We start from the raw sequence: 16,808 nt of genomic DNA, 5'->3' as shown, positions 1-16,808 counted from the left end.
GTCGTGTCCCCCCTAAATTTGAGGTGGGGGGACAATCGTCCCCCCCCTAATTTTTTTTGTTGATAACCTTTTGTTTTTTTGCTTGTCATTTTTTTTTCCTGCCTGCCCCCTAAATTCCAGTGGACCCCCCTAAAAATTTCATGTGGTCTCCCCTAAAATTTGGGTTGATAAACTTTTTTTTTTTGGGGGGGGGGCTTTTCACAAAATTTTGGTGGTCCCCCCCCCCCCTAAATTTTTGCTTTCCGTTGCCAATGGTCCCCACCTCAAATTAAGGGGGACAGTGCCTATGGAGGCACATTTTCCCGATGCAAATTTGATAAGCATTACAAAATGTTTTTACAAAAAATCCAAAATTTCGTCCCTAAAAATTGACAAGCAAAAAAATTGGGCCTATATATATCCTCACTTTCAAGGGGCATGCTTGGGTAAAAAGGGCATGTTTATGTTACAAATTACAAATTTGGCTCTCGATAATTATGCCCCTTGGATCCACCAGTAATCTAAGTGGAATTTTTTTTTTTAGTTTTGATATGGCTACCTTCTCGGAGGGCGTCCTCGCCGCGGTAGCTGGATAGTGCTGCAAAAGAGTAGGCCTTATACATCTTTTGCAGCATTAACTGACACTCCGAGACTTATAATTTTACCTTATACTTAAAAAATGAATAATACAAAATAAAACATAACACTTGTTTTTGGAGTAAGTTGATGTCAAAATATATTCAGTCTGGGGCATGAAGACTTGGAACTCTGCCCCATATCATTGTACTTGCCTCGCTCGATTTGTATCATAAAAAAAATTTAAAAATGTTTCCACATTAAAATATAGATCTAAGTACAATGGCCAGAAATAATAGTACGAATAAGCTAGCAGAATTTGTATCATACCACCCATATTATTGAACGCCAACGAAGGCAGTTTCTACCCATATTATTGAACGCCAACGAAGGCAGTTTCTAAATCCTGTTTGCTTTATCCCACTTTTCCACTAAGATTTATCCCTTTTGCGTGTCATATGAAAGCAGTTTTGTGCGCAGATCTAGCGTACCGGTAGGACCACATGCAGTCATTAATAGCTCTCTTTAATTTTTTTTCAACAAATGATGTCTCATGCTTTCGTTAAAATTAATAAATTAGAATCCTTGTATATGGCCTGGGAAGTGGGGTGCTCGGGTTGTGACCCCCAAGTTTTTTTGTTTTTTTTTAGCTGGTGGTGCGTTTTTTGTACACGTATATAGTTTAAAACAGGAAGAAGAATGACATTGATTTTTGTACCGCATTATTTTCATTAATTTATTGGTAGAAATACAAAAAAAAAGTTTTGAAAAAACATTTTTCAAAACTATTCCGCGGCTCCTGGAAGAATGGAGAGATGGACGGAAGGAGAGAAATAAATAGGATGAAGGGGTGGATCCAGCTTTCGCCAAAGGGGGGGGGGGGCAAATTTTTTTTCACCATTATTTTTCCCCAATCGGCCGCGCGAATATGATTTATATTTGTTTCTTTGAAGAAATGTCACTTCTTAGCTTTTGTCTTATAAATCAACATAAATATATAATATCATAACCCTTTTTATATAGTGCGAGCTAATTTATTTAAAAAAATATGTTTTTCCCCAAAGTTTGAAATTTCTGGGCAATGTTTATCATGAAAAAGATGTGTATGCAACTAAATAATTACTAAGAACGCGAAGTGCGAACAGAATTGAAATCATAGGCACTTTTTGTAACTTAAACAGGATAGGTATATAACTTAGCAATTGATGCGAAGCGCGAGCACAAAATTGGAAGATTTAGACCTAAAAACGAGACATGTCTAGTCATGTCTTTTAAATCATCATGAAAAGGATGTCAAATTGCCGATCTTTGTTACTTTAATAATGCTCGCGCAAATTAGCGCGAGCATAAGATTTTTGTATACGTTTTGAACTGATCAAAAAGGTACCTGTTAAGGACTGCTTATTTCACTTAGCCATGGAGACGTTACATATTTCAACAATAAAATAATGCAAGCGCGAGCCGATATTTTTTTTACACTTCTACATAAAGAATGGAAAATTTTAATCAATTATTGTGACCATGAACAGGATCGTCGTTATAAAACAATTAATGCGAGCGCGAAGCGCGAGCGGAAAAAAAATCGACATTTAGACCTAAAAAATGGGACACTCTATTCCTGTTTTGTATAATAAGGATGAGTAATAGGGGTTCTTCCTACATAAAAAATGCGAGCACAAAGCGCTAGCAGAATTTTGTTTTTCAGAAACTGGATAATGGTTGAAATACTAACAAGTTGAGTATCTTGATAGACATGCGCTCGCGTGTTTCCGATTTAGGCCTACAATCTAGGCATTCTGAATATATATTTTAACATGAAATTGAAAATCAAAGCGAGCGCGAAGCGCGACCTTAAAATATTTGACATTCTGATCTGAAAAAGGGGTCATTTTCAGCTCAAGTACTTTGTGAGGTGGATTTGGATCGCACTTAATAAAGAGCTGATAGATTTGACAAAGGACCGGGACATGAAAGTGATGAATATCTTCCTATTCCTCTTGCTAAGAGCGAGATGAAACAGAAAGGACAATTTAACCATTAAAATTAATATCTGATCTATAAATGCCTAATGAGGCGCGAAATCTGATGATAACATGGTATGAAAACTGGAAATTTCAAGCACTTTTGTAATTATGAATATGATGTATCAGGTAATATTTTTAATCGTTTATGCGAGCGCAAGTCGCGAGCCAAAATTTTTATTAAGGCCAAGTCACAAGGATTACCCTCCTTTTAACTGCCATTATCAATATGTTACTACATTATAACCATGTATTTACTCTACATATGCATTAAATTCTGTGAATCCCATAATCTTGAACCATTAATGCTTCTTTCTTTGACCCATGCTATTTCTACCCATATATCTCTTGAGGGTTTTTTTTTTCTCTCTCAAGGTGTGTATGGCACATTGAGGAGTATAGAAGCATGTTGGAGATATTGAAAGGGGTAGAATAATTGAATGAAATTCACGAATGGGAGAGATGCCGAGGGGGGGGGGGCAAAGATGTTGAGACAGAAAGGGGGTTTGAGAGAAAAGAGGGGAATTAACTATAAAGGAACAGCATGTCATGAGAGAGAAAGAGAGAGGGGGGAGGAAATCGAAGGAAGATATGCATACGATAAAAGAGTCCTCGTAGAAAAAGTGAGAGAGAGGGGGGATGTGGAACTGAGAGATCATAATGAGATAAGAAAGAAGTAGTAGTGCATGGGCGGATCTATCGCCAATAGGGGGGGGGTGCCAATTCGTCTGCGGCCAACTTGTCCACTCATTACATGGTCTACTTTCATTTAGTCTAATGCCAATCTGTCCATCAACATTTCGTCTAACAGCCATTGGTCCATTAACCATTTGGTCCAATCATCACTTCGTCTAATAACCATCTCGTCTATGACCATTTAGTCTCATAACCGGTTGGTCTAATACCCATTTTATTTTCATTCATTTTGCACAATAATACACTTATAGTCCAATTAGATGAAATGGTATATGGACCAAATGGCTTTTGGGTCCACTGGTCATTAGACGGAATGGCATTAGACTAAATGAAAAAAAAAGACTATGTATGGTGAGTTGACGAACTGATGGACCAAACGATAGTAGACGAGTTGGCAATTAGACAAATTGGAAATAAACCGGGGAAGGGGCCGAAAAATATTTGCACCCGTATTTTCCACAATCAGCCGCTCAAAGTTAATAGGGGTAGTCCAAACAGTCACTTCTTTATTCTCATTAAACAGCATACACAAAACACAATATACAATAATCTCATAGCCCCTATAGTGCAAGTGCGAAGCGCGAGCTAAAATATTTTTGAAATTTCATGTTTTTTATCCTCAAAATTGAACATTCTGGGCAATGTTTGTGAAATTGAACAAGATGCGTATTTTACTAAAATTGCTGCGAGCGCGAAGGAGCAAAAAAAAAAGTAAGTAAGAAAAGAGAGAAATATACGTTCTGGCCTGATCGAAAAGGGACTTGCTAATGGCGGTTTACAGTTAGCCAAGAAGACGATGCATATTTCAATCAAAATAATGCGAGCGCAAAGCTCGAGCTAAAATGTTTGAAATTCTGACCATAAAAATAGACATTCCAAGCACTTTGTGTATGAACAGAACACAGTGGGAGCACGAAGCGTGAGCGGATAACAATTGAGATATATAGACCTAAAAAGGAACACTATTTTATATTTATGTTTTCTAAATCGTGAAAAGGGTGGGTAATTGGTTACCGTCTTACATTATTTTATAATGCAAGAGCGAGAAGAAATTTTTTTATATTCTGATCTGAAGCGAGATAATTTAAGCATGCTGTTTTCAATAAAGGATAAGCAGCCCGTCTCAATAAACATGCGTGTTCTAGAATTTGTGCATTCTTAATACACTTTTTATCACGGAAAATCAATAATGCGAGCGCGAAGCGCGAACTGATAATATTGGATATTCCGATGTGAAAAGGTCAAATTAAGCACTGCACTGTGCAGGAAAATAATCGTAAAGTGGACACGGATTGCTCTTAAAAAATGAGGCGAATGCAAAGCATGAGCTGAAGTTATAATTCTGGCCTAGGACCGGGACATTCTAAGGACATTTTTTCATCATAATTATGAATGTCTTCCGATTCCTCTTCCCAAGCGCAAAAAGAAACATGTCGATCTTCCATTTTGAAAAAGTGACAACTTAATTACGGTATTAGGAATTAATGAAATGTTATTAATATCTTATTTACTAATCTAATAAGCCTAATGAGAGCTCTAAATTTGTTGATATTAAAGTGTTAACCCTGGACATTATAAGCACTTTTGTAATTATGAATATGATGCATTAATTACCGGTAACGTACTTTTAGAAATTAATGCGAACGGCAATTGCGAGCAAATTTTTAATTTAATAAACTTATTATTAACTAAAAAAACTGTCATGAAAAGGCGATTTTAAGTACTTTGATTTATATATATTTGAGGTATACATAACTCACCAATTTAAGCACGTGCGTGCAATGCTAGCTGATAAGATTTGACAATCAGACCTTAAAAAGTTATATTTTGATAAATTTATGGAATAGGGCCTACATGAAGAGGATAGGTACTCCACAAATGAAATAATGCTAGGGCACAGCGTGAGCTAAAAATGTTGATACTCAGATCATAAAACGAATATTTTACAAAGCACTTTTTTATTGATTCGTTATACCTCGGTCACACTTTTTCTACGGCGAGTAGAAAACAGTCGTTTAAACATTTTTTTGTGCCAGCTAAATATAGGTGGTTTGAATAAAAATGAATAAAACGGCTGTTTCGACTCTCCGTACGGCCGCCGCAGAGCAAACGTGACCGAGGTATAAATAAAAAAGAATAATGAATGTTCAATGTCCTAGCTGACCGTACAGTATATGTTTTGTATTTTGACTGCAAAGCTTAAATGTCAAGCTCATATATATCAGCCTATTGAGCAATAATTATGTACTCATCGAAAATGAGCAATGCGAGTGCGAAGCGCGAGCGAAAATTTCAATTCTGCATGTTCTTTTAATTAAATCATCAAAGTCTCCCCTCCCTAATTTTATTCACTTTTCTCCCTCCCTTTTCCCCTCTTCCTTTTCCACTCTCTTTTCCTTCTGTTTCTTCTTCCTTTCTCCATTTTTTGGTCTTTAATCCGCCAACAGGGGGGGGGGGTGACCGCCCCCTGGATCCTTCTATGGTAGCGATGGTGAAAGCATTTGAATTATTCACCTCACAGTGTTAAACGGGGAAAATAGGAAATGGCTAAATTTTGAAAATCATTAATGTGGAGCCCTATTCAAGTTTAGTTTCATCTATATACACCTTGACAGGGGCTGATCCAGGATTTTCCAAAGTGGGGGCATTCAAGACCTAGTATGCTAGGAAAAAATCATTCCATACACAAAATTCCTGGGAAAAGTTGAAAAATAAGTCCTCACTTGAGAATGACCGACAAAATCCACTAACAAATATTTGATATATTACGGGAGGGGGCACCTTTATTTGTCTCCCCTTTCCTTATTCCTCATCCATTCCATAGGCAGATCCAGGTGCCGGACCCAATTATGGGCGGCGGCAACCCCTCCTACTGGCGGTGCGATTTTTTTTTTTTTTTTTTTTACGGCGCAGATCGGGGAGAAAAATTGTAGTCCCCCCCCCCCATTAGCAAAATTTTGATCTACACCGGGTATTTGTCTGTCGTACCTTCCAGTAAATGAAACAACAAAATAAAAAAAATCACCGTTGCACTAGTATTAAAATTTTTGCGAGTCTTTATTTTTCAAATATTTTTGTTTATAATGGTATTCATTAATTATAATTATAGTGGAGGTTCGCATCCCGAGAATGTGAAATGAAAAAAAGAAAACAAAAATTGCACTGAACAGGAAACACTTAACGTCCTTTTCAATTCCAATTTACTTAAAGTCATTCAAATAAAAAAAATAAGCATAATTTTTTTATATTAACTTGTTCATCACGAATACAATGAAGCCGACAATTATTTAGGTTTGTTTTGGATTAATCTTTATAATAATTCACTTCAAATAAAATTCATACATTAACAGGAAAATATCACAGAAAATAATTTAAAAAAATTAATTGCAGTTGTATAAAACATCATAGAAAATAACATGACAGATAAATTTTATCTCGACAGGCACACTGTTCATTCGATCATAAAACAATCGCGCTGTTTCACTCCTTGTACACGCACAACTCTATCAGTGTTGTTTCATCTTCATCTGTCCTCAATGGCAAGGACACCAGCATGATTCATTCACTTCAAATAAAATTCATACATACATATACAGGAAATATCAAAGAAAAAATTATATAACAAATCAATTGCAGTTGCATAAAACACGATAGAAAATAACATGACAGATGAATTTTATCTCGACAGGCACACTGTTTCATTCGATCATGAAACGATCGCGCTGTTTCACTCATTGTACACGCGCAACTCTATCTGAATTGTTTCATCTGTCCTCAATGCGGCAAACACCAGCAGTGCAGTGACGATAATAAGTTGCAGTTGCACGTGCGCGGAGAATGAATTAAATTCGGCGGCTGAGTAAAGTCTAGCGAGAAAGGTACGTCACCAGCGAACTTCACGATAGACCACGCCTACTTGCCGAGGTAACCAACGTTGATTGACGGCCCATTTAGTTTTTTGAGTAGTATGAAAAAGTACAGGCATGTATAAACTTCATTTTAGTTTGAATTCATAAAAAAAAAACATTTTTCTTCTAATATAGATGTTTCAAACATATTCCATGTGGAAAACATAATTTTTAAAACATTTATTGCTATATTTTTACCATGAAAAAAGGATTTCTTACGCAACAACAAGTATGATATGTGTGGGCAAGAGAACTACCGTTTTAGCCATAAAGCATATTTTTTATGATTTTATTGTGAGCCTACTCAAGGATTTTTGTTTATTTTTTATGAATTTCCAGACTAAGTTCAACAGCGCCGTCTCGAGCTTGCAATAACGCATGCGATCGCACGCATTTTTCTCCATAGCGAATACACGCGACGAAACTCTGTGGATTTCTCGTGGATTTAACCTCCAAACGTCACTTTCGATACCACATGAAGGTAAGACACTTCATCCCACATAAGTCAATTTACATATACAAAACACAGGGCCTAATTTTTTTCACTAAGATGAACTAATTTGCTGAGGAAAAGCATTTCAATGCTCATTTTTGCCGTCGAGAACAGACGATGGTGGCAATGCACACTGTTTACGCACTTGCAATTGGCTTTTCATTTGCCCATAGCAATTTTGCTCAGTGGATCGGCCGACCTTTTGGTAACTCTAGTTAGAGCCTGTCGAAGACTTGGGTTAAAAATGGTCACAAAATGGTCACAAAAATCGGTTCTGTACTCCATTGACTTTACATTAAGACAATTGACAATGACCACAAATTTGGATTAATATGCGCGACTCAAACTGGAATAACTTTATAATTTATTGATGAAAATTAGAGTTCTTGGTATCATTTGAAAGGTCTTTTAAAGAGCTTTCAATGATACCAAAATCCAAATTTATTCATATTTGATTATTTTCATTTTTTTTGTCACATACCTACCGGTACTAATTATAAAATGAAATTGTATAAAATTTTATTTTAAAGCAAGCTTACGAATTGTATTTGTTTATCATAAATTTCAGAAATGGGCGACACGAAAGACGGTCCTTTGAAAGACCCTTTCGTGCAATCGGCCCCAAGCCAAGGCTCCGGCCCGCTTGCGACGGCGAATTTTTAAACCGTAGGATGGCCACTGAAGAATCATGAATTATTCATGAGCAATCCGCTTCGCAATCCGCCTCGCTCAATACACTAGACTGTAATAGAGGCCGTATTTATTGCGAGCGTTTAAATGCTGCTTTTGTTATGACAGTTCTTTCGTCTTGAATTATATTCTTTCCTCATCTTGATAAAAAAGAATATTGTAGTTATTAATCCAAGATTAAATCTAGATCTACTACGAAATATCTCGCCGCACAAAATATGAATTAATATTTTAAGGACTAGAAATCAAAGACTATATGGATAAATCGAGGTTACACAGCTAAACTAGCGCCGGATTTGTGGGAAGTTTTGATGCCATTGAAGTTTTTATTGTTTAAGTTTTAACCAGTTGACTACTAACTTATATGATATCATGACGTTTTATAAAGGGGACGGGTTAATATAAATCGAACCCCACATGGTACATACAATGTGTTAATGTTGGAACCTAGAATTGGTGAGGGCTGCCGTATGTAAAGTCTGATCTAGATCCTAGCTGTACATAAGGCCCAGGGGTGCACGTGTACAGTAGATCGCTCTACAGAACATTTATATTAAATTTTAAGTCAATCAACAATAATTTGAATTGGATTTATGCTGATGTGACTTGTCGAACATGCCGCTGTTGAGGTGTCAGATTTGTTGCAGTGGTGAGGATGAAAATGATAATCCTTAAAACAGTCTACAAAATATTAAACTACACGGATTGAATCTCCGCAGTGTAATTCACTTATTTGGGTTTGTCTTTCTGACAAAGAGGTTCTTTCAATCTTGAAATTGTATTTCATATCAGTGATAGGATACTACTAAATAAAAAACTAACATACATAATATTTGACAAGAATTAAATACATTTAACAAAGATTATAATTAAAGTAACGGTTTGCCTAGTGATAAGCCTGTTAGAAGAAAATGTATGTGTTTGCCGTTTTAATTGACAATGCTATTTTGGAATGATACTTAGGACCTACATGTAGTTCTGATGTCACTGGCGCCGTTTCAAAGCGTATAGATGTATGTTTGTTTATATATTGCATGAAACTGTAACTGCACTATCTTTTTTATAATTTCAACTTTGTGGCACAGGGAAAGTTTATGTTATGTATGTTTCATTTAACTGCATCACATTTATCAGTTCAGTTCAGTTCAACTTTATTCAATTCCAATATTAAAAACACTTTATAACAACACATTGGATAAAAAATGCAATTCACGATAAAATAAAGTAATTGAATGGTATGTACATGCATATTGAATAGAAAAGTATTGAAATAAGGTATAGGTGTAAAAGACCGTAAAGGTCTTGTCAAGACAGCTCCCTTACTTACATAAGATTTGATCAATTAATAAAAGCGGAGAACAAATTCAGTAAATATTCAGTAAATAAAAGTGAATTGCGTCTTGCACCAAGACAAACCCAGAACAAACATACATGAAAAGAGTAGGAGAGAATGAAAAGCAGAGGGGGGGGGGGATTGAAAGGAAAGAAGACAAAAATCATTTAAAATTCAACGAGAGTCACGTTTGATCAAATATAGCTTTAAATTGTGCTTAAATCTGTTATAAAATGAAATTGAGGTTATAAATGTAGGGAGTGAATTCCAGATTGTAGGAGCATGATGCCTACATGAATAAAAAGCAAATTCTGTATTCACATTCCATATGTGGTATTGATTCCTGTTTCAAGTATTATAAGTATGAATTAAACTGTTCTGTACAAACATATCCGATATGTATTTAGGAAGTTGAGTGTTTACATGTTTAAATATGAGAATTGCACACATATAGTCATTTAACTGGTATACATCTAATATATTGAGTTGTTTAAATAGTGGGCTAGAATGGGCTTGATAATGAGGAAGTGTAATTATTCTGACAACCCTCTTTTGCAGGAGGTATAAACATTTGAGTTTGGTTGGATGAGTATTTGCCCAAACAATATTACAGTAATTGAGATAAAATACGGTAAAATAAGAGTATTGTATAACATTAGCAAAACGGATTGAGGCAAGACATGGCGAAGTTTGCTGATGACACCAACATTTCTAGATATTGTTTTGTTTAATTTGAGCTTTATGAGTTTTCCAAGATAAATTTTCGTCAATAGTAATACCCAGGAATTTGGTTGAGGTAACACGTTTGATATAGTTTCCTGACATTTCCCATTTAAATGAATCGAGGATATCTGCTGATAAACGTCGATATTGGGAACAAAGGTATATGAAGTTAGACTTATCAGCATTAATTACCAATTTATTACATTTAAACCAGTTCGAAACTTTCAATAATTCAATGTTTAATGTGTCATATAGAGAAGTAATATCATTTGAAGTAAATAAAATATTGGTGTCATCAGCAAATAAAATGAATTTCAATTTATCAGAACAAAAAGGCAGGTCATTGATATATATCAGAAAAAGGAGGGGCCCGAGGATTGACCTTTGGGGCACGCCGCATGAAATCTCTAATGGGTTGGACAAAATATTGTTAAAAGAAACATATTGAATTCTATTGTATAAATAACTTTGAAACCACTGAATAGGTAACCCTCTTATTCCATAATTATAAAGTTTTGATATAAGTACTGAAAAGTCAATGGTGTCGAAAGCTTTGCTTAAGTCTAAGAATACTCCAATAGAGTAAAGTTTTTTATTGAAAACATTAATTAAATAATCGTGTAAATCAATTACAGCCATTTCGGTTGAAACATTCTTTAGGAAACCATATTGACATTCATTTAAAATTGAATTTGTACATAAAAAATCATAAAGTCGATTGTAAATAAGCCTTTCCAGAATTTTTGAAAAATAAGGAAGTATGGAAATTGGTCGATAATTAAAAACATCATGAACATCACTTTTCTTATGAACAGGTATAACTTTTGCAATCTTCAATTTGAAAGGTACAATACCAGTCAAAATAGACAAATTAAAGATAAAACATAATGGTTTGACTATACAATAATATATAACATTCTTTATAACTCGAGGATTAAAATTATCAATGCCACAACTATTTGTACAGTTTAGCTTTTTAACAACATCAGTGATATCGTTCTCAGTAATAGGTTTGAAGTAAAGAGAATTTGAATTTTGCATGGGCAAGAATTTGGTAAAATTATCAGAGCTGTTTGAAGTCAGAGATATTGAATTGTTTAAAGATAAACCAATGTTGACTAAATAATTATTAAAAAAATCAGCTATCTCTTTAAAATCTGTGATTCGCCTCCCATCAGCATTGATATAATTTGGTAATTTATTTTTTGTTTTATGTAATATATCATTGATGAGCTGCCAAGTTTGTTTCACATTTCCCTTCATTGCAAAAAATTTAGTTTTGTAATAGTCTTTACGAGCATACCTTAATAACCTATTTATATGGTTTCTTGCTTTAACATATGTTTGCCTGTTACTTTCAGAAGGGTTTAATATATATGATTTATAAATTCTATTCTTATCTTTTATTTTCTTATAAAGATCAGGAGAAATCCATGGCTTTTTAGTTTTTTTACGAGTGGATTTATATGATTTTGTTACAAAAACTTTATTGTAAAAGTATCAAGAAATTTGTCAAAAGCAAGCGTTGTATCAGTAATATCAAATAATTTAGTCCAGTCATAATCTAAGAGCTCTTGTTTAAATGCATTGATAGTATCATCATTGATAAGACGTAGACTAAGCTCAGGAATACCATGGACAGGAAATTGTTTCTGTGTTATTTGAAAAATAGGGAAGTGATCAGATATATTATTGTAGAATAGACCAGAGGAAACATTTAAATCAAAATTATTGGTAAATATATTATCAATGAGTGACATAGATCTAGCAGTAACCCTAGAAGGTTTGTCAATTAAAGGAATAAAGAAGTGAGAATGTATTATACTGAGAAAATTACTTATAGTAGCATTAATAGTATACTTCAAAATATCTGTGTTGAAGTCACCCATTAAATAAACCTGTTTGTTTTCAGAATCAAGCTTGTTTATACAATTTTCAAAGATAGTTGAAAATTCATTTATATTTGATTTAGGTTTCCTGTATATTTACACCTAATATAATGTTCTTTTCTCTAAACACGTCAATTTCAATAAAAAGTGATTCATAATTATTTGAAGGTTGTAAAAAATCATTACGGATATTAAAATTATAAGTATCAGAAACTAATAAAGCAACACCACCACCTTTGCCATGTTGACGGCTAGAGTGGACAAAAGAATAACCTGGAATGTTAAATAACAAAGGAGTATTTTTACAGATCCATGTTTCAGAAAAACCGTATATTGAGAAATTGGTACACAAAGTGGATATGAAAGTAGAGAAAGCATTGAAGTTTTTGTTTAGACTACGAGAATTGAAATGAAGAATACTAAAATGATTATGAACGTCATTGAACTGTGAGGTAAAATCGTCAACAAAATATTTACAGTTAAGAAATCTGCTAAAATGGAATTCATCGTCATTTTGTGAGAGTTCATTAAACATATGTCTATCAAAATCTGTACATGTCACTGTATCTTGAAATATTGCACTGAATTCATCGTCACCTATACCCTGAAAAGGGAATACAGAATCATACATATATGAAAATTGCAAAGGAGCATTGGTATTACAACTGTAGAATTCATCACCTGACATCAAGTTGTGTAAGCAATAGAATAAAGTAATAGAAATAACAGGAAAAGGATACAGGAGGAATAGTTGAGACAAAACAGAGTAGTCGAGAATAATAAGGAAAGAGAAACAAGAAACATGCAAAATATTAAAACATTCTATACAGTATTACAAATAACATTGGTCCCACCAAAGTGGGAAAAAAGTAGCTAAGTTCAAAAATTTCGAGATAAGAGTCCAGTTTCACAGTGAGGAGGATAAATGGTAAGAGTCAACCAGAAGTATACATGGCAGATCAATACATGTGATCAGAGCTTGTTTATATCTTCCTTACAAGTTTCGAGTTTCTTCACGCTACCAGCAGTATTTGGTAATGCAAATATTCGACCGTCGATGGACCATGCAGATTTCACTTTAGGACTAAGGCGAGCGGCATTGAGAAGAACAGCATTCTTTGCAGTCAGGTCTTCCAAGATGGACATTCGTTTACCTGCTAGTTCACGCCGGTTTCCGATGACCTCGCGACGTTTCCTGTACGAAGCGAACTTAACGATGATAGCCCGTGGTTTGGTGTTTTCAGAGGTGGACTCCTTGGGTGGACCTATGCGATGGCTGCTGAGATTCATCTTCAACTTATCCGTGGCAAACTTTATAATGATGTCATCTGTGTTCTCACCAGGCGATTCTTTAACGCCGAAGAAGCGAAGGGAATTTCTCCTAGACTGCTCCAGACTTTCCAGACGATTGTTCAAGGCATTTAAAGCGTTCGTTCGGGTTTCCAATTGGGATCGAAGGGATTCAATTTCAGCGCTCTTGGATTTCGATGTTGATTCTAGGTCAAGAATACATGCTTCCTGGGTTTGTAGTTCTTCCTTGATATCTAACAGACGTTTCTCTATATGACCAGCCACAACACTTTCAAACCTAGGATCAGTGAGAATGTCTTTAATCACCGCAGACACCATAGTTGCCGTTGATTTCTCCATGGCCATACTCCTAGTGGTCATACTTGAAGTTGGAGCATTGACTGATAATGTATAGTCTAGACTCAATGTAGTTGAAGTGATCACTCAGACTCAGTTCATTCACCTTTTCTCACAAAGGCATGAAAGGATGAAGAATAGAAGAATGCATAGAATGATGAACAATGATACCAGGAGATAATAGACGAATAAGCTCAACTACAATGGCAAGAGTAGGCAATCAGTCACTTCGATGAACAAGAAAAAAGAATCGTAGCTCTGACTAGCTCCATATATAAAGAACATGAGTGGAGTTCAGTGGCAATCAAATGTACAAAAATAACACGAAAGTCAGTTAATGGGACCGTAGTAATAGTTGCTACATTACCACTGCAAATCGTTGATTAAAATCACACGTTGAGGAATAATAGAAGTAAAATGAATCACTTCTGGTTGACTATGTACAGTTAGGCAACACACATATAAGGTAAAATACAATGAAGAAAGTTAAAAAGTGGCAAAATCCAAGTAATTTGTAGAGTAGAGAAAACCCGGCTGACCCGACGCTTCCGCTCAAATATTTATCTGGTTGATGAAGAAATTATTTTAACTTGGTATACCGTTTTTTGTATTTTATACCAATTAAGTCTTTAGTGCAATTTCAAAACAGAGCATCAACTGCAGTTTAGAATGTTGGCCAATTTCGCAAGAATATTAAGTTAATCAAAATTCTTTTCACAACCACAGCAATATTTAATAGCAGTTGGTATACAGTACAATCATGTTTTCGACCAACCCTATAACCTAATATCAATGTGTTCACAAAGCTAAATAAATACAATAAAATGCAAAAAAACACAAAAAACAGTGAGTGGGTGATATAATTGGTCCCCTTATTTGCATAGCGACTAGGATGTGCTTATAACTGTTCACTCTAAAAACAAATCAGTCAAAAATGACTAGTTAATAGGGTCAGCTGGGTGCAACTGTTATTCTAGTCATATTTGACTATTTTCTAGTCATATTTTATTAGAACAGAATTATTTCTGACTAGAATATATGTCATAAATGTGATTATCAGTGATTGCCCTATCAGTTGCTCCCAGCTGACTACTGGTCTAGTCAATTTGACTGATCTGTTTTAAAGAGTGTTTTGTGAAATTAAGCGGAACGTTAGCATGTCATAAATTTCATATTTAAGTCCAATTTTGATGAAATGTTCAGTGATATGCTTCTTTGATTTGTCTCTTTTTAATCAAATAAAAAATTTTGTTGGGGTGGACTTGCCGGGGACTTGCCCTTTAACAGTGATGGAAAAATGTTAACAGCTGCTGAACATATCCCTGATTTCCTGAATTCATATTAACTATTTTTTGTAGAGGAGAGAGAGCAGAAATAAAGACACGTATGCTTTCATGATCGGCCAGTAAACATAATGCTTTCTATTATTATGTTTCATTTTGTCAGTTGTGTGAAGGGATACAGTATAAAGTTACAATTTAATAAACCGCAATATCAACTGTAATGTATTATAATTATGATCAATGTGAAAGAAAGTATGATGGAGTAAGAGAAAGAGGGGGGGGGTGAAGGGCGGGGGAGCGAAGGATCGGGTGAGCGTGTTCAGTGATACATGACAGATGATAAATACATAAACAGAATATCAATAGTTAACCATAATGTAACATGTAATTATGGTTCATGTGAAAGAAAGTTTGAAGAAGTAAACGTGTACTTTGAGAGAGAAAGAGAGAGGGGGAGACACAGAGAGAGGAGGGTGGATGTGATGTTATACATGAATGGATAGTGTTAAGTTAAAAATCATAAGCAGAATATCAATATTCATTTGATTAAATTGCAGTTAGATCTGAAGATAATCAACAATGCACGTGTTGTGCTAATTATTATTAGCCAAGAAGAGTTACATACAATCAAAACAATTGAAATGTCATTCCGTTTAGGCAATGTCCTACATTAGAGAATGAAAATTATCTGGACACAGAACAATTTAAGAAAATAAACCTTCCCCTCAAAATATACGTTTTCAGTATAGGTATAAAATGCAGATGAAAACGAAATTATATGAACAAAGCATGAAAAGATGAGAGAGACTCAGAGAGGGAGAGAGAGAGAGGGGGGGAGAGAGAGAGTGGAGAGAAAACTTGCACAGTACAACCACCCTGTCCGTGGCGAGTCTATACAACACATTGTATAAAAAACAATAATAAAGTTGATTCATTTAAATTTTGTTTTCATTCTAGACTCCCGGTCTAGACATACTAGGGATCATTTTTTATTCACCAGAATGCTAAAAAACTTTTGAGCATATTTGTCATTATGATGAATACTGTAATAAAAAATGACAGTGTAAACAAAAACATCAAGCATTTATCCCGACGAACAAGAAAAATAAGCCAAGCATTGTCATGTCATCCTCATTTCACCACACAAGGGTATAGATGGGGAGAGAGACCGGAGAGATTTGAGAAACACCAATGTCGTCACGTTGTACATTTAGTCTATAAATGCAGACATATTTCTAACCTGAAGCTTCTGGATCCGAGTATTCCTCCGTCAAAAAAAAAATTCCTTTAAAAACAAAACAAATTTAAACTAATTTTCATAATCAAAAGGGGTGGGAACAACTGCAGAATACCCGGACACTGCGTTACCTTATCGTTGGAGAGCCAACGCACAACGATGTACTTAAGCTATCAAATCAGAAAATCAGCTATAATAAATAATTGAATGATTTACAACTTACAAGTATTTTTTGAATAGATTCTAAGTGTTCAGACTGCACTGTAACGCTAACGATGCGAGCGCGCGCGATTAGTATGTAGACCAACAGTGTCCGCGATGCCAACGATGTGT

Source organism: Lytechinus pictus, chromosome 5 (genome assembly GCF_037042905.1).
Source record: "Lytechinus pictus isolate F3 Inbred chromosome 5, Lp3.0, whole genome shotgun sequence".
Lineage (NCBI taxonomy): Eukaryota > Metazoa > Echinodermata > Echinoidea > Temnopleuroida > Toxopneustidae > Lytechinus > Lytechinus pictus.
This window is presented reverse-complemented; position numbering follows the sequence as displayed.